General features: G+C 36.5%; 1 protein-coding gene and 1 long non-coding RNA gene across 3 annotated transcripts in view; one reads left to right on the forward strand and one right to left on the reverse strand.

Annotated features, from left to right (window-relative positions):
- Positions 1-26,741, forward strand: part of NKAIN2 (sodium/potassium transporting ATPase interacting 2) — a 511,342-nt gene that overhangs the window by 55,332 nt on the left and 429,269 nt on the right. The window lies entirely within an intron of this gene.
- LOC146767892 (uncharacterized) lies at positions 2,203-14,353 on the reverse strand. The gene is made up of 2 exons (XR_014954255.1): positions 12,308-14,353; positions 2,203-11,681 (listed from the first exon to the last, which is right to left on the reverse strand). It is a non-coding gene; the product is annotated as an uncharacterized LOC146767892 (long non-coding RNA).

A 26,741-nucleotide genomic window follows, 5' to 3' on the forward strand; every position in this document is an offset into this window, starting at 1 on the left:
TTTCGCCACCAGCCCACCACCTACCTTTCTGTGGTGCAAATAGCATTGTCATTGCTGTTGACATGGTAAACAGCAGTTTACAATTTCCAAGCTGGTGCATCTGGATTTAGATTGTTGCATGACTATCATTACCCTTATTCCTTTTTTTTTCACCTGAGTCACTTTGACTGATGGGAATCATAGTGAAACATGAAGGCAAAACTGTCATTCACCTGTTGTGGTAGCAGATGGGCCCCTCCCAAGTTCTTACTGAAGGATCAAATGAAATTGTTCCCTTTTCCCTTAAAATTTTAATTTTACTGTGTTTGAGGTACTAGTGTGAAATAAGGCATTCCACAAAATGACTCAGACATGCACTTCTCAGTGCATGTAAAGACGAACAGCTGGTTCCCTATCTTCCATCAGGTTCTAACAGACCGGCTGCAGCTGATTCCCCTGGTGGGTAAAAGCCTGATACATTTTAAGCTGGTAGAGGAGCTTGGCTTCTGGTTATCTCATGGCTTTTGTGCATGTTCAAGGTACTTGCCTTGTCCAGTATGTTCCAGGGCAGTCTGGCGCTTGAAGTAGCTGAAATTTAGTTGCTTCATTGACTGGTGTACTTGAAAATCTGCTTATTTACTGATTCTGCCTTGACTGAGGATGATTTCTTCCCTGCTCTCATAAGGGGGAAATACCATTTGATTACTGTTTAATCTCAGTTAATTTATGTGGTAGTATATCTCTACTACAACAAGATTTGGAAATTTTACTGGGAAACTCTAGGGTCTTTTTTCGTCAATAAGCTTTTGCAGCAGAATGAATAAATTTCACATTCCCAGCACCCTCTAAGATTTCTTGAGCTCCTGGTTTCTGGTTCCTCTAGAATCATGTAATGGTGAATCAACTAAACATGGTTTGGTCTATGTATTTCTTCTTAGTTGTCATTAACTTAATTGTGGTTATGTGTGTAAGAGAATATAAGACTTCCCTTGATTTGCTAAATTTATCTTTATGGAGAAGTGAATGACCTTTATTAATGTGGTGCTATTACACATTTTTACTTTTCAATAAGTTTCTTTGAAAGTAAAGTTACAGGTGTATTATATTATTGTGACTAGGCATAAGGAGATATTACTTTAAGAAAAAATTATTTTTAGTTGTCACCTAATGCTCCATACCTTTAATTTAAGTACTTGATATGGAATAACATGAGAATATTTTTGCCTGAAGGCTATTTCTTTTAGGCATATTAAAATTATGCGTAATTTATATGTTAGCTTCTCTCTTTAATAACTATTTTTGCCTATAGGACTTTCAGCACTTTTACATACTTCTTAAATTTATTGATTCATTTGATCAATCCTGATCAATTCCTCTGAATCCTCTGTAAGTCAGAGATAATTAAAAATATTTGAAAGTGTTTGTTTGCTTCAATGATCTTTTGAACTGTATAATGAATACAGTGCTTATGCAAGAAAAAAAATCAGATGATGAATCTAATGAGGATTAAGAGCTTCTAAAAGGCAAGTAATGGATATCCACAGTATGACTTCTTAACACCAATGGATGAGTGTAGCCAACAGCTTCATTTCTCTGTTTTCAGTGGTTGAAAGCAATGAGATACTTTCCATCTTTTGTGTTGTACAGTGTCCTTGGGCGGAAAAAAGGAAACATGAAAATGGAAGATATTTTAAATCTAAAAGCATGAGTCTTCACTAGGTCAGTGAAACTGTAGCACAAAATTGACTGCAGTGACTTCATATAGAGTGCATTTAAAGGCTCAAACATGTGAAACCTTACTGGTTTTTTTTTTGTTTGGTTGGTTTTTTTTGAGATATAAATAAAAGCTATTCTCTAATTCATTTGGGCATTGTTTTTTGTTTAGTCTTGTTTTGGGTTTCTTTAGTATATTGGGGGATTCTAGGTGGGGAGAGTTGGGGTTTTTTCCTCTGTAGGAATTGTAATAGATGTGAAAGAGTAGTATTTATTTTGTAAAGCAGAGCTCCTTCCCTGTTCTGAATGACCCTTAGTGTCAATTCAATGACCTATTTTGTGTTACTTATGTGGACTAAGAATGTGAGGAAAGAAGCTACAATATAAGATTTACATTAGAATGTTTCCTTTTCAGCTAATTTCCCACATTTGCACAGATGAAAAAAAATATCTTTCTGAGAACGAGTGAAAGGACCAGAATGTTGATTTTATTGGAGTAACTGCTCTAGCTGAAGTCAAATGTATTTGGTTTTTTACATTTTTTTTTTTTGTGATTCCAGTAGTGTGTATTTATTTTAGATTTATTTGACACTTTAAAGAGCACCCATCTGGGGTTGGAAATGCCTTTGACATTTATGGAAAATACAACTGTATTTTAAGCAATTGTTAATTTTTTTTTCCATAATTATAGAGGCTAGGACTCAGCAAAGCATGTATATAACTAAAATCACACACTTAAATGCTCTGATGAATAGGACAGCTCGGCTGTGTCATGGCAGTGAGGAAGAATGGAATGGAAAGGTCATGGTCTCTTCTCTGTTTGAGTCAATCTGCCTGGGCAGAAATTGGATACAGTTTGCTATGTTGATGTGGGGCTAGGAGAGCCAGATTTTCCCTCTCTTAGAACACCACCAGAGAAATGTGAAGAGATACATGGCAGAAACACATCAGCCTGCAGCAGATCCTGGGACACTATGGTATCTGGTGAAAATGAGAGGACAGAAAGCGGAGGTGAAGACCTAATGTGATTTGTCAGAGCTAAGCATCTGCCACTAACCAGGGAATGGCAAAGATTATCCTTATCCTTACCTTAAGCATTGCTCAAAAAAATGCATAGTTAGAGTATTCAAAGGTAAGAAAATGAGTGTCAATTTTTTTTCTTCCCTGTTTTATTCTTCATTGGGAAGAGACTGTGCCCTCCAGTTGAATTGATGGATTCTTGAGACTAGTTTACTGCTTCAACAGCCTTTGTTCCAGTAGTCATACTTAGATGAATGGCCTAATAAAAAAGGGGAGAAAAATATTTCCCAGTAATATTCCCTGTTGGTCTTGGATTTTCATAGTGACCTACATATCTTTTTCCACTACTTTATGCTTATATTCTATATATATAAACATGGGAATTCTGATTTCTTCCTAAATAAGAAACAAAAGAGTAAATGTACTAAGTATCATGTTGCAGCTGTGTGAGGGATTAAAGTGAGGTATAGGATCATCTAAATTATAATTTTTAAAGAGGAAAGCACAAGTAGCACTGTTTTAAATTGCAGCTTAAAACAGTGACCTGAAGTTCTTAAAACTAGCAGCTCTGTATTCACTTCAAGCTTTAGATTATGAAAAGCACGTCTGAGTTGTCAGTAACAATCCCCAAATAAAGCTTGTCATCTGAAAAGTGAGGAATCCACAGACTAATCTCACACTTGTGAGGTAATGGAGCCTTCCAGTATATGCTGTCCAAACAGGTGCTGTGTCCCAGATCTGACCACTTTTAGTCTAGGTGAGATCAGGGCTGAAGCAGATGGCTTCTGCTGAATAACTCAGCTAAGCACCGGATGTGTCACAGTGACCCTAAGATTACAGATAAATATGCATCCATGTGGGAGGCTGACATTTGGTTTAGTGCCTCTAACCAGTCTCTGTAGAAAAATAAATAGCTTTACAATTAAAGAAGGGAAAAGAAAAAGCGACTATAGGATTATGTTCTCATTTTGTTGAGAAATTTTTAGGTCACAGAATCATACAGTAGAGCTGTAGTTTTCCTTGACAGGAAGGAACCCTTTTCAATTTTGTATCTTTTGAAGGGATGTTTTTAGTACAAAGTTTTACAGGCTTTCAATAATATATTCAGCTTTAGCTTTTTCAAGGAAGAGGAAATAGTGCAGGGTATCCTCAGTTTATGACATCTACAAAGAAAGAAGAACCAAAAGAAGGAAGTGCCTGTCAGCGATCCTTAATATAATTTTCTGTGGGAATATCATGACTGAAGATTGCATTAGAGCTGATCAGTTCCTATTGTATAATTCTAACTATCCTTCATGTGTGCAGAAACACAAATTGATATTGAAATTTCAGCCTGATTCACAGAAGTTCATTAAAATGGAGTAACCAATACCTCTAAAATGATAGTTCAAGTAGTTTGTGTTAATCTGTCACATTGCCAGAAATGTTTCTTAGGAATTAACATAGTGTGTGCCACTATAGGCTGAAGCAGACAATAAGGATATATAGTCATGGTGGGAAACAAAGATATATTACTAAGTATTGGAAATAATAAAACAAGAAATTAAAAGAATTATATTGCCTTCACTGTCATTTTGATAAGGGACAGCCACAGATAATATTGAGGTTTGGTCATTATCTACTCATCCAAAAATATAATATAAGAAAGGATTTGAGAAATGGGACTGGGAACCCTTCCAAGATTCTATAGCTAGAGAAAAATATGTATGAAAAATAATTATTTGATCTTCTAAAAACAGAAGTGCACTAAAAATAATAAAGTAAAATAATAAAAATTCAGAATTTTTTAGTCTTTTACACAATATTAGTGTTCTTAGTTTTAAATAGAATGAAATAATTCTATAATATTGTTTCAGTTTTCTGTATTATTGCATTGCTATAGATAAATTCCCCCACCCGCCAAATGATATTTTAAATCAAAAATGGAACTCTTCAGTCTAAAAAATTAGAAGATTCTTAGTTACTTACTGGAGTTTTGAATGTCAAAAGCTGTCTTCAAAAAACAGCCCTTTTCTTTGAAATAAAAGGTTTTATAAAAATATTATGTAGCATCCTAGCTAGATTTGCAAACTTTAGTGTTTTGGAATTAAGCTTTTCTACCTTCATCTTAAAGGACACAGTAAACTGGCTTTATCAGGAAACTCTGCCTTAGGTATTAGTACAACACATTAATTTGTTAGAAAGCTTAAGGGAACAGGTAACAACTCAAGCAAAGAATCTGAGAAGCAGAGAAGTAAATACTGTATACCAAGAAACAAATTCTGAAAATGAATTAGAGAGATAAGAATTCTTGTACTAGATATTTTGTATCTCCAGGCTTTTTCAGTTCAATAAATATAGACAGATGCAGCTTCAATAGTATTGATATTAATAAATGAAGACAACTGTATTCAAGTACACTGAAAGCCTGAAAGTCATTCCCTTCCTTAAAGAAGATATTGACAAGGAAGAAGAAAAGCCTGCAGTTTTTAAATACCTTGAAATGTTGAGGAGACTCCAGGCACTGCACTTCCATTGTTCATTTAATGAAATAAGCTATTGCCTACACATCCATTAGAACATAAAATAGAAATAACATCTTAATTGTTAGGCAGAGTACTAAATAGCATAGTAGAAGCTGGAACAAAGTGAGAGGTTGACTTAGGAGTTTCATACTTATGTCAACACTTAATGCCACATGGGGTATCTTAACACAAAACTATTCCTTAGCAGTGTTTATGCTTGCATTATTTTTACCCTTTTTCTTCATCTGGCTGGTTCTGTTTTTTGGGTTTTTTCTGACAATGCTGTAAGTACTCTTTTGCATGGCTTCATCACTTTCCTGCTGACATTATCTGCTGTTGGAAGTTCGTATGGTGGGAATTATGCATATTTTCAAGGAGTCACATTGTATAGTATTTATCTAAAGATGTGGAAGATGTAAGCTAATCCCTCCCTGAAAATGTAGCTCTTTAGGTCCCTAAAATAGTCCGCATAACAGACAGCTGCAAATCCTCCAGAGAGGAGGAAAAAAGAAGAGTAGAATTATGTCATTCCATTATATAGACTTGACAGTGGGTACTATCTAATTTTTTGCAAAGAATGTGTTTGTGAAAGTTGCTAAATGGGAAATTAACTAAGCCCAAGCAGAGGAAGACATTTATAATGAACAGTCTGAAGTGAGACTGACATTTCCTCTATTTTATGACAACTTAGTCTCAATTGTTTTGTTCATGGAGATCTCGCCACACCTATTCTTCCAAGTGAACAACCGAAAACTACTAAAGGTGAAAAGCTCTTGAAACAGAGAAAATTCAAGGCTTATTGGTCATATCTCTTACCCCTCGCAGCCTACTGCGATGAGTGAATTCTGTCCTGCTGTGATTCCAGCAAATTTCATCACCTCTCTGAGGAGCAGCAAATTCTGTATTGCCTCTTCTGAATCTTTGTGAAACCTCTCTGTATCTTTTTTATCATCATCTCTGAGGTTTGGCTTTGAGGCTGTTCCCTGCTTGTTTTAGGACCCTCTTAATCGCTGTTTTTGCTGGATGCCCCTCTCTTACTGTGCATTCTGCCTGCTCTGTGCTGCAGTCAAACACATCCACTTCAGGATCATCATCTACTCCCAGCTGAGAGGCCCCACACCCCTTCTCAGCAGAGAATATCCAGTGTACATGCTGCAACTGGCAAATGCATAAATCAGGATGGGTGCCTTTAATCAGCCTCCCATTGGCCACCTCAGCAATGGGTTAACATGACAACACTGCAGGCAGCTGTACTGTGAGTTTGAGAAGCCAGGTGATACCAGGAGTCAAAATGGTTGTGAGGAGAACTCTGAAGTGGAATTACAACCTCTTGTTCAGCCCAGAATTTAAGAAGAGGTGGAAAGACAGAGATAATAACAAAATTTTAAGGAGAGACATTTGACCTTATGAAAGTCTGTTTCCCCTTTGTAATACAAATATAATATTGTTTGTTTTAAAGGGTTTTGACAGTCATTCCTGTGGCTTTATTGAGTAGGGGAGGCAAAGCCTCCTGTTTTAGGAAATGGTGGATGATGAATGGATGCTTCCAGGTAAAATCTTCAGACCTCAGATGACAGCAGAAAAAACCAGAATGATGTGCAGAATCCATCATATGGTGATATGCTTCTATTAAATCAACAGAATAGTTCACCTCTCCTTTGAAACATAGCATCTAATAAAATAACTGAAAAGCATCTAAATGTTTCTAAGCTTGATTGCTCATTAATACTGATAAAAGCTTGAGATTAAAGAAGAATAAAACACTGAAAAAGAGTAGAGCAAACCATTTCAGAATAAAGCAAAGTGTGATGAAAAAGAGATTTGGAGTGAACAAATTTACAGGTGACCAAAGTATGGCTGCCATCTGTCCTTCAAATAAAGGAGAATGCATCTTCTCAGTGATGTTACATTAGACTAATGTACCAAGGACTACAAGACTAAATGATGACATCTGAATTATTTGCCATATATAAAATAGACATTGAAATAAGTTACTGTCTTGGAGCAAATATATCTTTGAAAACAAATTATTCTGGCTCAGCATTTATTCTTGTTTAGTCCCCTTGTGCCCACCTCTGTTCTGTAGCTGGTTATAAAAAGGCACGAGTGTGTGTGCCCCACACATGCTGTGTAGATAAAGCAGAGGCACATGATTCACGAAACAGCAAAGGGATTTAGTGACTTAGTAAAAATCAATGTGAAAGTGAGTGGGTCATTTTTAGCCATTTGACAGTTCTGACTTTGTAAGTAGGTCACAGCATTGTAATATTAACGTATTACAATGAACTTAATTACATGCAAGAGCAGGATTTTAAGGAAAGGATTTTAACTGTAGCTTGAGGATGTGCAGAGTTCTATGAGCAGAAAAGCAGATGATTGATTTCCTTTCCTTTTTTCTTTTGTAAAGGAGCCAGAATCATTTTATCTGAAGTTGTTTTACTTGGATGTATAGACTGCAGCTACCATTTTATAATGCTTAATCTTAATGGTTAAGTGGAGGGTGTCTTGTTGAGTTTGTACATGTATAGTTGGCTTTGCTTTCTGAAAAGCAGATGGAAGTAATTTGAGAGAAAGAAGATTACAGAAAGAACCTGACCTGGACTTTGCTCAAAACCACAAACCTTGTGGAGAAGATAAAATCTGTGCTTTGAAAGATCTTGCTTTAAAATACAAATCTTTCTCCCACATTGATGTCAGCAGTGAAGAGCTTATTTCACAGAGGTTTCTGCTTTTAATTGTAGAGCACTACATCAATTCCAGAAGATAAATGAACATGGAATGAATTTGTACTGGCTCTGTCAATAACTAATCTGACATCAGCATTTTAGCTTGTGGACAAAGGCAGCTTTGAGATCAGGAGAAGATTGCGTAATACTCTTTTCTTTGTGTTTAATTTAAATGTTAAATGTCTATCAGCTCAAGCACTGTTATTAGTTTAAAAAAAAAAAAGAAAAGAAAGGAAGAAGAAAAGAAGCTGATGTTTGCTTATTTTCCAGAATGTGCACACATGCTGTTTTACTGAGACCTTTACAAGCTGCTGTTGGCTAGCCATACACTCCCGAGGCTGTTTTATTATCGTTCACTCTTTCTACAGAAAACAAAATACAGCAACTTATGCCATGACATTTTGTGACATTTCCAGATATGAACATCTGGGAAGTTTAGTGTGACAGTGACAGCAAAGCTGACAATGATTTTCCAGTGCCATATACAGCCTGGGTGTCTGCAGTCATTGCCTTTTCATTTTATTTTCCTCTCCTTCCCTCCCTCTCTCTCTCCTTCTCCCACCTAAATGCTTAATGCAGCCTTTCTCTGCTTTGGCCTTGAAGATAGAATAATATCCCACATTTATTTCAAAGCTGTACATAGAACATTGTACATCAAGTACCTCACAAATCAGTTCAGAGCAAAAGGGAAGAGCTTTCCATCTAGCAAGAGGAAACACAGCTGCACAAGTTGCTCTAATTGCAGACATTGGGTGGATTTGATCATCAGATGTCTACTCTGCATAAAATTGAAGTTAAACAGTTAAACATTGATTACTTCTATTATTACATTTATATATTGAGATAAAAGGGGGGAACCCAACAACCAACACATTTGGGGACAAAGAAAGAAAAAAAAAATTGCTGAATAGTTGCTGCATTTGAAATTAAAAATATCTTGTTTGTGTGACAAAAGGTGCACTGGAAGAAGGTAACATTTTTTAAATGACCCAAAATACACCACTAATATGGTTAGTAAAATAATGCAAAACAAATAAAGGTACATTGTAACTATCTAAAGGAATTGCTGTGACCTCATGGTGTGAGGCACAAACACTTAGTCAACATGTTTTTATGTAAACTTCATTTTCAATTTATTCTATTTATTTGTTTTTTTCTGGTCTCTTAGACATCTACAGAAATTGTGTTTTCTAAGGAATATTCTCTCTGTTGCTTTGAGAGACAATACTGAGTAGCATTACTAAGAGCAAGAATTACATCATCTATCTATTGTGTTGCAACATTTTCAGCCACAAGACCCTGTTAAAGCCTCAAAAAATTGTAACAACAAGCCTTTAAAATTGTGTACTATCTTTTAAAGATAATTTCAAAGAGTAATAGCTCAAATAAATAACTTCCTAATCTTACAAAATATTCAAATGGAAGAGTTTGTATCCACCGAGACTTTTATGCTGTACAAAGCTGTACTTCAGTACAGGGCAACAGCAAAATAATTTCCCTGTAATTATTGACACTGTTCCTGGAGGTGGATGTCGCACTTAGTGTCATGGTCTAGTGGTGTTGGGTCATAGGTTGGACTCAATGATCTCAAAGATCAAACCAGTTGATTGTGTGATTCTGTGATTTTTGTTTGGATTTACTGCAAACTAAATCTATGTTTGGCTGTGTTTAGACACAAAAACCTTACTTTTTTTCTGTAATTTGTAGCCTTCAAATATTCATAATGTTACTTTAACAAAAAGGACTATGATGAAGAAAAATGTTAGGTACTAAGGGCACCAAGTAATTTTCTTCACTGAGCACTTCATTCATATGCTCTAGGAAAATTTGTACTCACTCTTTTTCAGAATTTCTTTATTGGAAGAATAGAAACACGGTACTGAGTCCAGTCCACATTTCTGTCGTAGACTGGATAGTATTCCTAGAAAGGGTATCAGCTTTTTTGGATGGAAAATTGTCTTCCTAGCCTTTATTAACAGATTCCCCCTGAAACACAAAGTTTTACCTTCCTTGAAAGATACTCTTTTTGTGAAAATCTTCCTAATAAACTCATTCATTAGAGTATATCCTGAAGGAAAATGCTGACATGCAAAGGCTATAACTTGTCAATTAAAAGCCAGAGAATTGAGATATTGGACCCATGGAGTAATTCCTTGCTCAGAGCAGGGGCTCCTGAAAGATGTTTCCATGCTGCTTGCTGGTGAATGTTTGCCTTGCCAAGAGACAGCAATGACTTCCAATAGATAGATAATTTTCTACTTTCCCCTAAAAATATATATAATGAGTCAGGGAGAATGTCTGGGTTTTATAGACTGCCATTAGCAGTTGTCATTTCAGCCTGAGACAATTCTGATTGAAATAAAGTAATTTCCTGAATATATTAAAATAAAGGAGATTGTTATAACCTTAACAGGAAAATAGTGTGATGAATCAGATTCCACAAAAGGTTTCTTTTTCACGTATTCTCCCTTTCCATCCTCTCCTCTTCCCCCAGGTTTCTCTTCATTGTAAACTCTCAGACATCTTCCATTTACTTTTCAGGATCTTTGTTTTATTTTGCCTTGCCCCTTTTTATCCTCCTAAAAACCTTAGCAAATTGATAGAGCAAAGCACAAATACAGTGCCAACGGCTTACAGAGAGCTTTCCTTAGAAAACAGCAGGCACTAGACTTGTATTTTCTGCTTCACAGTACAGGGATGCAGCAAATACAACCAGCTGTTCCATGGAGAGAGTTTTGGCTCAGTGAAACCATTTTGTATGGTGATGCTCTGGCCTGGCCCCAAACTTTCTGTCTCCTAAGCTGCCTTATGCAGCGCACTGGAGAGGTCAGTTGGCCGAGGGATGCAGTGTCCCACTTCCCCCTGACCCCAGCTACAGGCGTCTCCTCTGCAGTTTGAGCCACCTGTGGAGAAGAAATATTCTTTCTGTTGCTTTTGGCCCCTGTGCATCAATATCAGCAAACACAAAGTTCTTTGTGTCCTCTTCCTTTCCTAGTGGTTGGTTTACAGTGTTGCATCATCTAAAACACCTACTCTGCATTTTTGGCTTGGTTAAGTGACCCCCTGTTCACACTGACCTTTCATTCCTTCTCTTGTGGCAGGAATAGCAAATTTAGTCCTGTTCATAGCAGCTCTTTTTTTCTCCATTCTTAAGCATTTATCTTTTTTCTCTATTCTTAAGCATTTATCAAAATTTTCACCTTTTTGAACTGGCAACTTCTTTTCAGCTTCCCTAAATATGTTACTGCTCTTACATCTTTTCTCATCTGCATTAATAGCAAAAATCTGTCCATATATATATTTTTTTTTAAGTTAAACTCTCAATTAGTTCTCAAATTGTTTCTTAGGTTTTTGTGTGAATGTTGCTACAAAAACTCAGCTGTCTTCCATGTTGACTCCTGTGCTATAGTCTGGCTGCAGACTAGTTTGTGAATGTACATTGCTGGAAATTTTAAAAATCCTAATTAATTATTCATGCATTGAATATTGCCATAGTCTTTTGTGGGTATTATTGATACCCATGGGTGATCAGGCTGTAGAGCCACTGGCATAGACACAGTTTAAAATCACTTTATTTGCTCTGTAGGAAGTTTCTGAAAGTAGAAAATCTTGTGAAATAGGAAGTACCTCAAGCAATCTGGTGATGGAATCCCAGCTAATCTGCCACAAATGCACCATGGAAATTTTCAGGGTTAACCAAAATCTAAAGCTTAGAGGATATTTTGGCATCTGATGGAGTCTGAAAGAGAGAAAGTTCACTTGTCACCTGTTTACTACCCCTTCAGGATGCTGGACACAGTATTTTACATTTTACTTCAACTCTCTTTCTGTGCTTCACTTTTGAGAGAGATTCCCATAGACTTGTGGATTTAGCTTGGTTCTCCCTCCCTACCCCAAATAATAAAACCCACACAGACTGGTACTAGAAGTGGGAATTGCATCACATTGCTTATAAACCTACATAGATTGTGAAGGCTATATTAAGATAGTTTAGTTAAAAACTTGAATGTGAATTTTTCAAGCAATTTAAAAAAATACTTGATAAGAACATATGAATATTACAAAAATCATGGAAAGTTAAGAAAAACCATCTGTGGTTTTTCAGGCCATAGCACAAGGGACAACATGTTGGTTTTGGTTTGTATGCCTGATCTGTCAATATATTTATTAGGTGTCTGAGCTGCCTTATGAAGCCCCTGCTTGGGACTGTACACATACTGTTACACTCTGATTTTCCCTCTGACATGATGCTAGCTTCCACCCTGAAGCTCAGTATTATTTTATGCCATGTGTTAATTTCCTGCATGAATGCCTTATTTACCTTCATTTAGAGTATGCTGCAGGTGGAAACAGAGCAGTACTTACTGGCAATATTTTTGGTGGCAAAACACTGAAGGACAGCTCAGGGTCTTGCATAGCTCCAGGGTATCACCACTGTGAAAGCAATTTGGAGGTGTGATTTGTCATTAAGGAGGACTGGTTTCTTAAATACTGGTTCTTCATAGGACTAACCATAAATATGAAGTTTTGCAGTCTCTTCAAAGAGAACAGATCTAATAATTTCTGTTCTCCATTCAACAGCTACTCAAGTCAATGGGAGTATTTCCTGGAATTTCAGCCAGTGTTTGATATGGCTCTCAGGAACATTTTGTTTTGTTTGAAAGTGTCTGGTGAGAACAACTGAACTCTTGGGGATAAAGTTACAGATTTATGTAGTAATTGAGCAGGGTTCTCTTACTAAATTGTTATTATTAGTACTGTTACAGCTATTTTTTTCTTTCCTTGTAAGATATAATAGTTACTGAACTTTACTCTGTTTTGTGACTATGTTACATGTATCTATACAATTTATATTAGTTTTCCTATAAATCCGGTGCACTGACTTCAGTACTTGTATTTTAATGTGTATTCAACAGGGACAGCTTAATAAGCAAATTCATTAAGACAACTTTACCCAAGGCATCAACCTTTGTAAAATATCTGTTCAGTACTGTAACATATAGAAGGATCATTCCTTTGCAGTTTCTAGTCTTTTTCCTTTGTTACTTGGGTAGGGTTTGATTTTCAATGTTGTCTTCTAGGGACTTGCACTGAATATATGACATTTTGGTTGTTTTGTAGGTTTTCTATTTGCTTTGCTCTGCAGTCAATGGATCCTCTGTTAGTGAGCTTCCAAACAACTGAGTTGGTGTTTTTGAAGTTGCAAGGTCCACATTTCTTCAGTTGCATTTAATGACTGAATATTTGGCTAAATTTGTTAGGCTGTTTCGGCAATGTACATTAAATTTTTTATTTTTCCATTTTCTCCTTCACTATTCTCTTCAAGGGCTAATGAAACTGCTTTTCTATGTTTAAAACTGAATTCAGCAATGGAGAGGGCTTAACATTTATGTCCATGTGAGTTTATGCACTTGTGGTATTGGCTGGTTATTAGAAAAAATATTCACATGTATATGAAGGCATGTATACCACAACTGTAATAGAGTAGAAAAGGGATGTAGCTAGATGTAAAGTATTTTTTAAGCCTTTATGTTATGTTCTTCTCTTCACTTCTCCTTCTAGGAGCACAGAAACATGGTTTGTATTTGCTTTGAGTGCAAATACGGGAGCTGCTTAAATTACAGCCACAAAAACTTCTTATTACCTTTTGCATTTCCAGAGCAAAAGTGCAAGAAAATTAAAAGCAGAAGGAAATACTTTTGAAATTAAGCTTATACAATAACAGTACAGTAATACCTTTGAGCCGCTGAGAACTTGCTGCCATAAGAAACCATATGAGTCAGAAGTTTAGCACAATTTCTATGGACACTCAAGTTTCAGGGCACTTCACTTCTAAATTCAGATATAAGAAGCAACTTTACCTCTTGAAAGATAATTCCATAATTGCCAATTTCATGGTTTCTTGCCCTTTTCTCTGATGCTGGTCGCTGTCAGAAAGAGGGTATTGGACTCGGTGAATTGGTCTGAATCACTATGACAATGGCTGTTATTGTGAGGAAATAATGATTTCTGCTCATGTCTTACCAATAAGAGCACTTCTAACATGTATACACTAGACTGAGAAACATTGTGTGAAAACTGAAAAACACTGTGTTCATCTTAGAATTTACAACTTTAACATGCAAACTGATCAGTCTGGTTTTGATTGGAGAAAATTAAATATTGCTTTGTACATTTAAAAAAAAAAAAAAAACACGATTCAGACTTCTTCTCAAGATAAAGAAAGTTCAGGGTTAGTAAATAATGTAGAATACAGGATGGATTAAGCATTTTAGATGAGCAGTTTATGACCTTTTCAGAAAAACAAACGTGAAACTTCTCCCAAACTTCCAATTTTTATCACAATGATTTTGGGTCTATAACTTTGGCTTCTAGGCCATATGGTAATACAAATAAATAAACTGTAATAAAACCAGTAAATATTATATTTTTTCCTGTTGTTTGCTCTTTTCCTAGCTTCAGTAGTAGCAGCAGAACTCAAACTTACAGTCCTTTTAAAGTAGTGACTAGTGCACCAGAGGTGAGTAGATATGCTTCACAGGAAACTTTCCTGAAGCAGGCTACACACATAGAACTTTGGCTGCTTTTTTTTTTTTTTTTTTTTTTTGTATTGTCTTCTTCTTTAAAAACATTTTCCACCAGGTGTCCCAAGTACAAGGAATTAATGATTCTTAATTATTAAGAATTAAGACAAAGCTAATATCTTCTGGTTAATGTCTTAAAACTTCTACTATTTTCTCCAAGTCAAGCATTCTTCATACAGTAATTTTTTCTTATATTTTAAGGATTCCTGGATAAGTACTTCTAGAAAATAGATAGCAAAAGATGAAAAGGACTCAACATACTTTAAGAAATCTTCTTGATTCCTGCCTCATATCCACTTAAAATTGATCTCCAGGATATCACCAAGGCATCTATAAACAGCTGCAGAAAGAATTTTGTTAGGGCTGTTCTTGAGACTTAAGAAAAAAAACATTCAAACCTTATTTTAGAATACAAGCTGATCCCTCTAGTACACTTGAATCCAAGATAATTCTTAGAGTTTCCAGAAATTTGTGAGAAAGAGAACCAAATTTTTCAAAATTTTCAATGAGAATGTGCATCAAACCTGTAGATTGTTGAACATACTGCACACTTCTCTGCTGTGTAAAGAGCTTTCATGAATGAGGCAACATTTTGGAATCTGTAAAAATATCTGGCAAGGACCTTGAATTGTCATTGCAGATTCAAAGGCAGGAAGCAACAAAATATATACATATACTGTGTGCCATTTGTAGGGACAGAACAGACTGATGCAAACTCCTGCTGAGAGGGAGCCAAGATGCTCAGATCTGCTTGGTCGTAACATTTATTCATTGGCAAGCTTGCAGGTTAGAATGTCAAATGATTAGGTCCTTCTGGCATGTTATGATTTTCTTAATTATAAGTTTACAGATTTTGTTGATGAGGTCACCACAGGAGCATAGAAAAGAATTTAAATCCTTAATTGCTGAGGGACAGTGACCAGCAAGAGCACCCTTACAAACAGCTCTAGATGCTGCAGTTACTCTGTTATAGTCAATGGAAATCTGTGTGGTAATGAGCCACTCTCTTCTTGGCTCTGGATTTCTGAGATCCCAGGAGCAGTGTAGTCATCAGAGAAGGATCTTCTGTTTGGATGATGCAGATTAGTTCTGCATGGAAAAGGGCAATGTCCTTCACACTTTGGAGGACTTACTTGCTATTTTTTTCCTTTCCATGTGCATATGACTGCAGAAAAAAATAACAGAATTTTCTGAAAGCTGGTCCATGTACAGTGTAGGAAAAAAAATAGAGAAATTTATTATTGGGAAGGCAGAAGACCCTAGTACCTGCTCAAGGTATAATGAAATACTCAATTTCTTATTGATTTAGTCTAGTAACAATCCTGAGAAGTCTGTTTTCAGTTACCATTTTGCCATGTTTGTGGATTTGAGTCACTTTTCCTTGCATTACAAGCTACCTTTTCTCAATCTTGGTATTGATATACTCAAGAACATAGACTTCAAGGTCAGAGAATGTTGTAGGTTGCCTCATATCTGTCCCCAGCTGTTTTATCTTCCCCTTAGAATCCACTTTTCCCAGAATTTGTCTCTAAAGGAAGTGGATCTTCTCTGTGATATTGAAGAGGGGAGGAAATTACTCATGAATGAGGAAGAGTTTCTGTTCACACTGTTTCATGATTATCCCACACAAGGGAGGGCTTAAGAGCCTTCCCTCCCTTCATTACACTGTTCTAATTCAGAAAGACCTCCAACACTTTGTTATATTTTCAGATGATAGTAAGTACTTGACAACACCTACAGATCCATTTGCATTTTTTTGTATGGCAGGTCTTCCTAACTGTGTCTATGCTAGATAAGCAACATTGCCTGAAAACATCCTACAGACACAATTTAGAGAGTTAACAGTTCTTTTATTTACTTCTGATACAAAGGTCCTGGCAAAGTAAAGACAAAGAGGATACATTTTTTTTTACAAAGATCATGATGATTTGTGTGGTTTAGGAGATAAAAACCTTCATGAGACTGTCTTTTTATATAATTGATATGAGAACATAACGTCTGTAGAAAGACAGACCTAAACTCTAAGTAGCCTATAATGCTTTTTCCAACACCTTAACGGTGGGAATAGTGCAGTTAAAGGCCACTCATGTAGTGATACTTCCCCAGAATATTTGCTTCCAGAAGTTGACCCTGAGACTACCTCAGTTGTTTAGAGCATGGTGACAGTAGCACCAGAGTTGTGAGTTCAAGTCCTTTGCAGGCCATTCAGTTAAGAGTTGGACTTGATAATCCTTATGAGTCTCCTCCAGCTGAGAATATTCTGTCATCTCAGTTATAAATCAGAGACAGCTTCTTTATAGTTAGTAAGTCTACAGAGATTTCTTGAACTGGTAAAGGCTTTCCTGGAATTCCTGGAACTTTTGTCATTCATCTTGTTTTTCTTATCCAGATCTTGAGATCTTGTTAAAAAATGCATCCCTATAGATCTCATTTGTTTGCATAATTTCACTAATCATCTGTTTAGGGAGACCCTAATCTCAGTGTTTAGATGTTCCAATCTTTTTATGTTAAAAATAACAAAAAACAAAAAAAAAACCCTTCTAGATTTTCCATCAGACTCCTAATTATTTTGTTATGAAGTTTATCTAAAGATTACCTAGAAAGTTTTGAGAGATTATAGAGCTATGTGCTAAGGCAACTGGGATAGAACCTGGGGTGATACAGTTCCATCAAGTTGGAATAAAAGATTTTATTACCTCTTTAAGAGGCATCTTGCTCACTGGCAGATTTATTTAAAGTTTTATGGACTATTAATTAGAGGAGTCCTCCACGATACATACTCATTCTGTAAGAGTAGTATTTTGCAGTCTATTTTTAGGGTAGCTTCAAATCCCCACGGTGTTTAGCTAAGTCTCTGCATTTAAGTCATTAAGCAAGTATTACAAACTCTGAATGAGAATGAAAATCTACTTGCTTATACAGCATCAGGAGTTGTGCATTTGTTGTCCATGACTTTATAATAACGCATACAATATTGTGGCTAGCTTGTGTTTCTCTGTATTACAAACCATGGTGAAAATTTGTGTTCTGCAATAGACAAAGACCTGAATGTAGCTTTACCTGTCCTCTTCCAAGCACAGAGATCACGAAGCAACCTTTCCCAGGTACTGCAGCATATTCCCTTACTGACACTTTGTGACCTGGTAATACTTTATGGACTATTTCATCCTTGGGATGAAGAGCAAACTTGTCAAGAAGCTGTATTCATATTTTCTATTAATCACTAATGTCTATTTTGCATTCAGTTCTGGGCATTTCATTAGTGCTTACCAGGTCAGCTACTTTTGTGATTCTTTTGAATGTGTTTACACTTTGTTTGACTTTGAGAAAAGTGTGATTGTTTTCTCAGTTCTGGAAATCACTTATGGCTTCACATACAGAGGAGTAAGCAAAACCAATGATATGTAAATTAAATGCTTGTTTTACCCCAAAGAAACCATATTTGGATGAAATATAATTCCAAGAATTCTCATTTTGCTTAATGCTCTGCTGCAGTGGTTGGGAGAGTTAAATGGTATAATCTTCAGTACTCATCAGAAGCTCTGGGCGAGGAATGAACATTTTATGGCTTATCAATCAGTGACTGCCAGAGACCTTGCAAAGAAAGACAAGTTTTGATTGGTTAATGCATTCATTTAATGAGAATTCTAACTCTCTGAGCATAATATATGCTACTGAACAGGTAAGCAAAGTACCAGCTACCACATTAAGACAGATCTGACACTGCACAATCTACATTTTTTGAAGAAACTATTTAGAGCTTTTTTATAAGTAAGCTGCATAGACCATCTGTATGAAGAATAGCTCTAAAGTACTCCTGTGCAAATATGTGTCTCTGTCTAGCTAGGTCCTGATGTCAGAATGACTGGGATATGTTGGACTGGCTTTCTCATCATTAATAGCAACATTTAAATATCTCCTTAAAGCCTGTGAATGAGTAGAGGTAACTTTCAGAGCTGGCTTCTGCAGCCACTGCAATTCATGCCAAGACATTGGTGCTTTGGGGCTGGGTTCACTGGCACTGCCTTCAGCCTCCTATCAAAGGCTTCTGATTTCTACTGGATCCTCCTATTTGATTTCTCTGAATCCAAACAGATCTGTCTTAAGAGCTTTGTCACTATCATTTATAGGTGGAACTATCAAAATGGCAATGTGTGGATCAGTTGCACCAAGTGCCTGCACAGTGTGGCAAAGAACATCACGCTGCTTGTCTTTACAAGCACCAGCATCTGCTCAAGTTAGAGAAGTCAAGTGAATTGTCTCTACAACTGAGTGTATTGTCCCTTTACTAGGAGTGTCCTGGTTTAGAAATGGTACTCTCCAATTCAAGGCCCCCACGTCACTCACTGGAAACAGCAATGAGAAAAGGAAACAAACAGTAACAGCAATGATGCTAATGACAGAGAGTACAAGAAAACAAATTATTTACATGGGGGAAAAAACCCTGATGATACACAATGGTGGGCTAGCTAAATGCTATATGCAAAGATAACTTTCTCCTTGCAATTCTTTAATATGAGAGGGATAATCAACTGGTAAAATTTAGATAGTCTCCAGTATCTTCACTGCACCAAAATGATAAAAAGTAAGGTTGCATGAGAATATTTGATCCCATCGATCAAATCCAATACAAATCCTGAACTTATTAAAAAAAAAATTAATAAAACATTTTTCTAAAGAAATGGTCAACATGTGCATGTTCTTTAACACAAAAGTTTTAGAAGATGAGCCTGGTGATTATAACAGCCATCATCAAAGCATAAGGAGCTCTAACATGGAAGTACATTAGCTAGAATTTTTGAAAAATTAAACTATTGTATTGAATTTCAGCATAAAATACCTTGTAATAAAGTAAAACCTATTACTCAATTTCACCTATTAAGTGATTTACTTTATACAGATAAAGTATCACTGGAAAAACATTCATACATTTAAAAAATTAATGAGAAGTTATGCCTCCCTAAATCATTGTGTTTATAGTTAATTTCTTCATTTTCCTATCTTATTCTGATTAATTTCAGAACTTATACCAGGTAAGGTAAGCCAGAGGTCATTGGAGACAGAAAACTCTTCTGAGTGTGGACATAGGTAATCAAGAACTCCAACTCATTCCAAGATTTTCCTTAGGAGAGAAGGATGGTGCAGTTGTGTATCTCATTCAGCTGCTGTTATTTTGGAACTAACCATCCAAGACAAGTGGAATAAAATAGCTACTTCCACAGGGATGTGAAGACAAGATCATTTGGAACAAAGATTTATCAGCTTTCAAGGGAGGTAAATAGTTGAAAAACAAGGTGGGGAAAAGGCTAGGTTGAGATAATCTTGTTGAAAATATTAGGAACAATAAAGCTGTGTTAAAAGATTGAATCTGATGTGTTAAGAAACCTAGAGCCAGATATATGCACATCTTCACTTTCACAGTCCTGTTATCTTTGATTGCAGCTACCCCTTTCCTCAATGGAAAATGCATGTTGGTAATTGTAAATCCATATGTGATATTATTGTGAAGAAAGACAAAGCTGGAAAAATTTAGTGCCATAAATCCACTGACTTGCCTTCAGTCTTATTTTCAGGAAATAAGTCTTAAAACTTTACATAAAGCTCTCTTGCTGTATATTGATATTGTTCCTGATTAATTAAACACTTTTTTGCTAAAATCAAACTTGTGGATTTGTGCAATGGTTGCTGTAGTATTGGAGAGATATAATTGTGTGAGTCAGTAAGCCCATAAATATAAACTGTAACCTTATGGCTGTTCCATGAGAAGAACACCTAATTACAGGTGAAGCAAGTAAGTGATTAGAAGCTTTTCTTCTACTTTGATTTAGGATTAATTTTCCTTGGTTGGTTTTGGTGTGTCTTCACCCCATATTAGCCTAAGTAATTTGTAGCCAAACGTGAAGGCTTTAACTCACCTTTGTTCAGTGCCAGCAGGGGTCATAAGGAGTTATGGTTGGTAGGTGAACTGCTTGTGTTCACCTGGAGAGTTGTTGCTTGGGTTATTTTGTACAGCTGTTAGCTCAGGTGTTTTGTGGAGAATCATTTGACGATTTCAAGAAGAGCTAGTTCATGCTCCTGAATCTGGAAAAAAAAAAAAAAAAGTGTTTTGGAGACCTCAAATGTTTTCAATCCATCAGTGATTTAATTTCATCATCACCACAGAACCTAGATTGGTTACCAATCTGAGTGACAATAGAATCTAAAGGCTATGAGATGCTTCCAGATGGACATGACTAAAGGCTTCAGCAAACTCAGGTTAGTATTTTTCTATGAGGAAATGAGAAATGTGAGATTCTACATGTATGGAAGGCTAGCACTGCAATGGTTGTAATGTCATAGCTTTATAAAGATGTTTCAGTGGCCAAGGGTTTAAAAAAGTTCAGGTAGTTCTTCACCTCTGGTAAGGGTGAGTGGTTTGTGTGGGTGGGTGAATTAAATTAAATTCCATTGTGAGTTATTCTTCTATCCCTCTTTGGAAGGTCTCTCTTATTATCTCAGGTCTGTTACTCAGAGTGTGTGGGATGATGGCTGGAGTAAAATTGCATTTTTTTTTTTTTTTAATCTGGATGTAGGAGGTTTACCATTGGATGTGGTTATTTTATGTGACTTTTTTAATGGTAGAGAGTTGATGCATGGGAACAAAGAGAAACCTGTTGAAACTTAAGGTAAATAGAGGTTAAAGAACTTCAGTAGGTGTGAACTGCTATCTCTCCTATAGACTTATAGGGCTGATTTGCCACAGGGAGACTGTGTTAAATAGCCTGGGGTAACAAAACCAGGATGTGAGTGAAAATCCCCAGTAGTAATGGTTACTGGGGCTTTATCTTGTTACGGAAGTTGCTGTTTTGTTTGTATAAACTCTTAGTGATAAAGACTGGACTAGTACTCTGATCCCCTGAGCCAAACTAGTACTCTGATCTCTTGAGGCATGGAGATATAGCAGCTCATAGCCCACACTGTAGTGGGAAATCATGAATAATGGTTCTTGGAGTCTCAATTGAAATACATTTGTTTCTCAGCAGAGTAGTAGAAAACAGATTAATATAGGGCAAGAGGATGTAGCAGTGAAGTAGTATGTCCTAAACAAAATTATAAATAATATATGTAAATGTGCGAGATTAGTGATCTTTTCCTCTTGAAATGCAGTCTTTTTATGTATATCTCTCTCTGTGTATGTATACACAGCATAATGGTGGCTTGTTTACTTACACAGGCTTAAAAACTGTCTCCCCTGAAGTCAAGGGAAATTTCTTTGACTAATAGAATTAAACCTTTGTCATGTTGCATGGTCTGTGCACACTCAAATATTTAAGCACTTTTGCATGAAGGTTTCTGTGTGATTTTTAATATAGGGGTGATGCATTTTGAGGTTTGCTTTCAAATAGTCTGGTGCATATTTAAAATTATACTACACTGATGAATTAAATTGTCAACTTGTTTTTGCAAATGTCTTGGCTATTAATGGTCAGAGTTCATCTATTGTGAGAAGTCAGAGTAGGCTTTGGATAAGCATAGACCAGATTTGTTGGGTGACTCAAACAATTTCTGCATATAGAAAAATAGGTAAGAAATAATAGACTATCCTGAGTTCAAAGGGATCAGCTAGGATTATCAGAGTCCAACTCCTGGCTCTTCAAAGACAGCCCTGAGAGTCACACCATGTACCTGTGAGTATTGTCCAAATGCTTCTTGAAATCTGTCAGGCTTGGTGCTGTGACCATTTCACTGGGGAGCCTGTTCCAGTACCCAGCCACACTCTGGGTGAAGAACTTTTTTCTGATGTCCAATCTAAATCTCCCCAGATACAGCTTCAGGCCATTCCCTCAGGTCACCACAGAGAAGAGATCAGTTTCTGTTTCTACACTTGCCCTCAACCAGGACCCCTTTCAATGGGGCTGCTGTCTGGTTTTCTGTTCCCCAATCTGTAAGTACATCCAGAGCCACCCCATCCCAGTTGCCACATCTGGCAGTTGTTTTAACATCTGTTAGTTCGAGTGTGCTTAAACAACAAGGTGTATTTTGTTGATGATTCTAGGGTAAAACATTTCTTGCTTTCCATGTGCATTTGTGAATATGCTGTACATCATCTTTGTTTCTGCAAATGAGCTGAAGAGGGGCAAAGGACCTTCTTTGCATCAGAAGAAATCTTGTTCCCTGTTACTGATTGGTTCTACCTTCAAGTGAAACACAGGGTAGGTTTAAGTGGTAGGGAAGAAGGGAAACATATATAGTTTGGCCTGAGATTTCATAGTGAGAGCAAGAATAGATCAATACAGAATTCCAGCTAGGGAATTCTAACTTGCGAAGATGTGACCATGATGTTAGTTATTTGATGTAAGATGATTTTTTTTTTTTTTCATTTTGACATTTTTCATTTGTGACAAACTCTACGTGTTCAGGAGAATAAAGAAATGATTCTGATCAGAGTTTTAGAAACAGTGGAATTTATTTCATTGACAGCAGAAAAAATCAATTAAAATTTTTTATTCTGTACACTTAGTCCTTGACTTAATGCTCTCCATCAAGAAAAGTAGGGTTTTTTTCCCCTAAATTATCTCACTGATGAAAGGAAAATTATTATCTCTCCAAAATGCAAGCTAGTGTTAGAAAACATTAGCAGTCAGCTACTGAAGAACAGCTGTCGAACAAAGAAAATGGGATCAATTGTGGTTGGAAAGATGGTCTTGGTTAAGAAATTTTTCTTTCTATCTTGCTTAACTTTGTGAAGTAGAAGCAGATCTGCAAAATACAGATTTATAGCATGATCTGTAAATTTGAGAAATGGAGAGTGCTGCATTTTGAGAACTTATTTTTGTGTGCTGGAACACAAAATTAAAATATGAGATGGCTCATCTGCTGATCAGTCATTGTAATGTGGCTCCACTAAAATCAACTCATGAAAATCAGTCTCCTGTTAATTTTTCTGGTTGGGAAATTACTGTTTTTTGTTTTTGTTTTTCGTTTTTTTGTTTCGTTTTTTGGTATGTTTTTGTTTTGTTTTATGTATATTGCAATATTTTTGAGAATGTACTGGTTACAGCTGGAGAATATTTTGCATAACTCTGGAGTTTGTGTTCAATTTAAAAGATATATTACACATAAGAAACATTTTAGATTAAAAGGTTTTATTTTGGCCAACTAAATTACTGTAGCACCATTTAAATCTGTAACAGTGTTTACAATATAAAATAAAAATCTTTAGAGTTTTTTGTGCTTCAGGAGACCAAAGCTTCAGGAGGCTTTACAGGAATACAACAATTTTCTAAGATGTAATATAGCAGTATAGCAATTTTCCAAGATAAAACTACTTTTATAGCTAAATTCCCAGAGTGGGTGCTGCTTAACCCTACGAATTAATGCTGTAGCTAAAGAACTGTAAGAGACGGGAAGAATAAAGTTCTTGGAAAATGAGGATGATTAACAGAGCTACCCTTCATGTGTGCGCAGTCTTTAATCAGCCTTAGGATACATGCACTTTACAGTGTTACTCAGCCCATAATAATATACATTAGTATTTATAATCTGACAATAATGGAAGATTAGCTGTAACTGAGAACCATTCATTTTAATTGTGACTCCATTCAGATGAGGGGAAAAGCATCTACCCTTCAGTACTGGACCATGCTAGGTAGTGGTGTGAGCAGTTTCCCTTACACTGTGGTTGTGGCTTTCTGTTTTCCATCCAATTGCTTCATCCTACTCTTTGTACTTTGCTGTAGTCATAAAGTGATTGCACATAAAAAGAGGCAAACAGGCAACATATTTTCTCTTTTTTTTTTTTTTTCTTCTCTTTGCTTTCTGTGTAGGACCAGTTGAATAACTGTTGTCAGCACTTCGGTGCAGGCTAGGAGGATGTGCTTTCTGATGTCTGAAAAGAGGAAACCCTTGTGCACTTTCGGGCTGATTGGAGATGCCAGAAATACCAGAGAACTGATACTCAAATGTATTTAGGAAGCTAAAACCTAGTAAATATGATTACAAGTGCTTAAGCTCTTCGTGAAAATCTCAGCTTTGTGATTTGTGACATGTTCTTCTCTCCCAAACACTGTGTATGTGTGGTGGAAGAGGAGGTATCGTGCTTGATATGAATAGGGAAATTGGCAAAATGGGAGCCTCTCTGATAACAACATGGTGAATTGAAGAGGCCATCCATCAACAGATGGAAGTAGAATTTGGGAGGTGGCAGCCAGCAGAAGAGGGCAAGAAAGCAAAACTGCTTTAATACTTGATGTTTAAAGCTTGAATTCCAGCATCAGCTGGAATTCTATGTATTGTCTTGTTCCAGCTCTCTCCTCTAGTTAATTGCTTGAGGGGGAGACACCCAAAAGCAAATTAGCTCTCAGGATGAAAAATTTAGACAGTGTAGATTGTTTCATTCAAATTATTGGAAGTGAAAAACAAAACAGAAAACTATGTCAATTTCAGTGCTGCTGTATTTCCCATATCATCTAAAGTTTCATATGTTTTTAGAATTCCTACTTCAGCTGCCTTTTCAGAGGCAGTTGTGAGAAGAACAGGCAGTCAAGATTAAAAATGAGAACACCAGTGTTTGTAGGATTAGGGTTTGGGGAAAATAGAATTAATTTCAGCCATAATATTTGTATTTGCTTGGACCATTTCTATTTACCAAACTATTAAATCTGTGTGTTTCTGTCTGTTTCTACTTGGAGCGATGGTTGCAAAAGAATGTCTGAATGAGATCCCTCACAATTTTTTGCCCTATTTTCTACTTTGATAGTTAAAAACACAAATATCCCTTTTTCTTCTGCTGCTATCAGACTATACTCATCCTGTTTCCTGGCTATATGGGAATTTTCAGTTGCAGTTGGGAGGAAGTTATGGCCTATTGTGGGCACCAAAAACATCAGATAAAAGAACTGTGGAAAAAAAAATCATTGAAGTTTCCTCAACATCCCTGACATCAATTTTAATTTCTCATATTTGTTGCCTGCAAGCCTCTTACTGGCTGAGAAAAAGAGGGTATTGTCTCTCATCAACAGAGGATTGTTTGCCAGCCCTCTGACTCAACAGGGGGAATTTTGAGCTTTTGCAAAATTTGCAGTTGAGCAGATGGACAGCACACAGGAGGCCAAAATGACACAAAGGGAGCCCTTAGTTTTTAGAGCACAGTCTGGATCTGTCTCTAGATTATCAGCTTTGTGCCCTCTGCAAACAAGGCTGATAAAAAAAAAAAAAAAGAGCAAAGGACTGAGGCTGAAAGAAAATGCTGTGATGTATAAGAGCACAAAATGTGGGTCAAGGCTTTTAACCATCCTCCCTAGTTCTTCTAGCTGGATAGGGAATGTGAAAATTGGAAGACTTATACACAAGAAGCTTTGCTGTGCTTTCTTACTCAGCACATGCCTTGCAGTTAGCAAACACACAGATAGCCTTTGAATTTTTTCCACCAAAAAATGTCGAGGCACATCACTGTGACCTTGCAAGACATAGGGTTTCTTACCAATACAGCTTCACTTAAGATTTTCTGAGCATAAAACCCTAGCATTTGGAATCTGGCTCAGCCTTCACAGTGACCTTGAAAAAACTATTAATGCAAAAGGATAGCCTTTCCTTTTCAGAATTAGGAATAGAGAAGAAGTTAGTTCATGGGAAAGGGAGAGAAGAAAAAAAAAGAAGAAAAGAAAAAGAATTCAGAAGCACACTGAGCTTAAGAACTCATTTGGTCATCTCCCTCCTCAAAGGCTTCTTCCTTTGTTGGAGGCTGAGGTATTGGCACTTGACCCACAGGACTTTAAAGGTGAAACTCATGACAGATTGTTCCCAAAGGACTTCTTTGATACTTTAGTCAAATAGTCATAAAAATTCCAGAGCTGCTGCTGGAAAAGCAGTGGGGCAGGGTAAGAAATAAGCTGAAAAAGGAGAAAAGCTAATAGTCAAAAAGAGTCTGATCCTTTCCCCCTAGGACAAGACCAGTAGATAAATTCAGAGGTCCTTGAAGGAAAACTTTGAAATGTCAATGATGCAGCATTGGAAAAAACCCCACCCAACCAGATCTACTGATTTTACTAGAGCATTGCTCTTCTGGTATAATATATTAAAAATAAATTTATAAAATGTAAGGATTCAATTGACAGTATATTCTATCTCTCCCTAGCAGCAACTTCTTACTTGATATTCTTCTGGAGAGAAGACATTAGGAGTGGCTTTGGCAGTGAAGAATTAACCCTAACCCCTGGTTTCTGTAGCCCTAGAAA

The sequence above is a fragment of the Lonchura striata genome, chromosome 3, assembly GCF_050655825.1.
Source record: "Lonchura striata isolate lonStrDom1 chromosome 3, ASM5065582v1, whole genome shotgun sequence".
In the NCBI taxonomy this organism is placed as follows: Eukaryota; Metazoa; Chordata; class Aves; order Passeriformes; family Estrildidae; genus Lonchura; species Lonchura striata.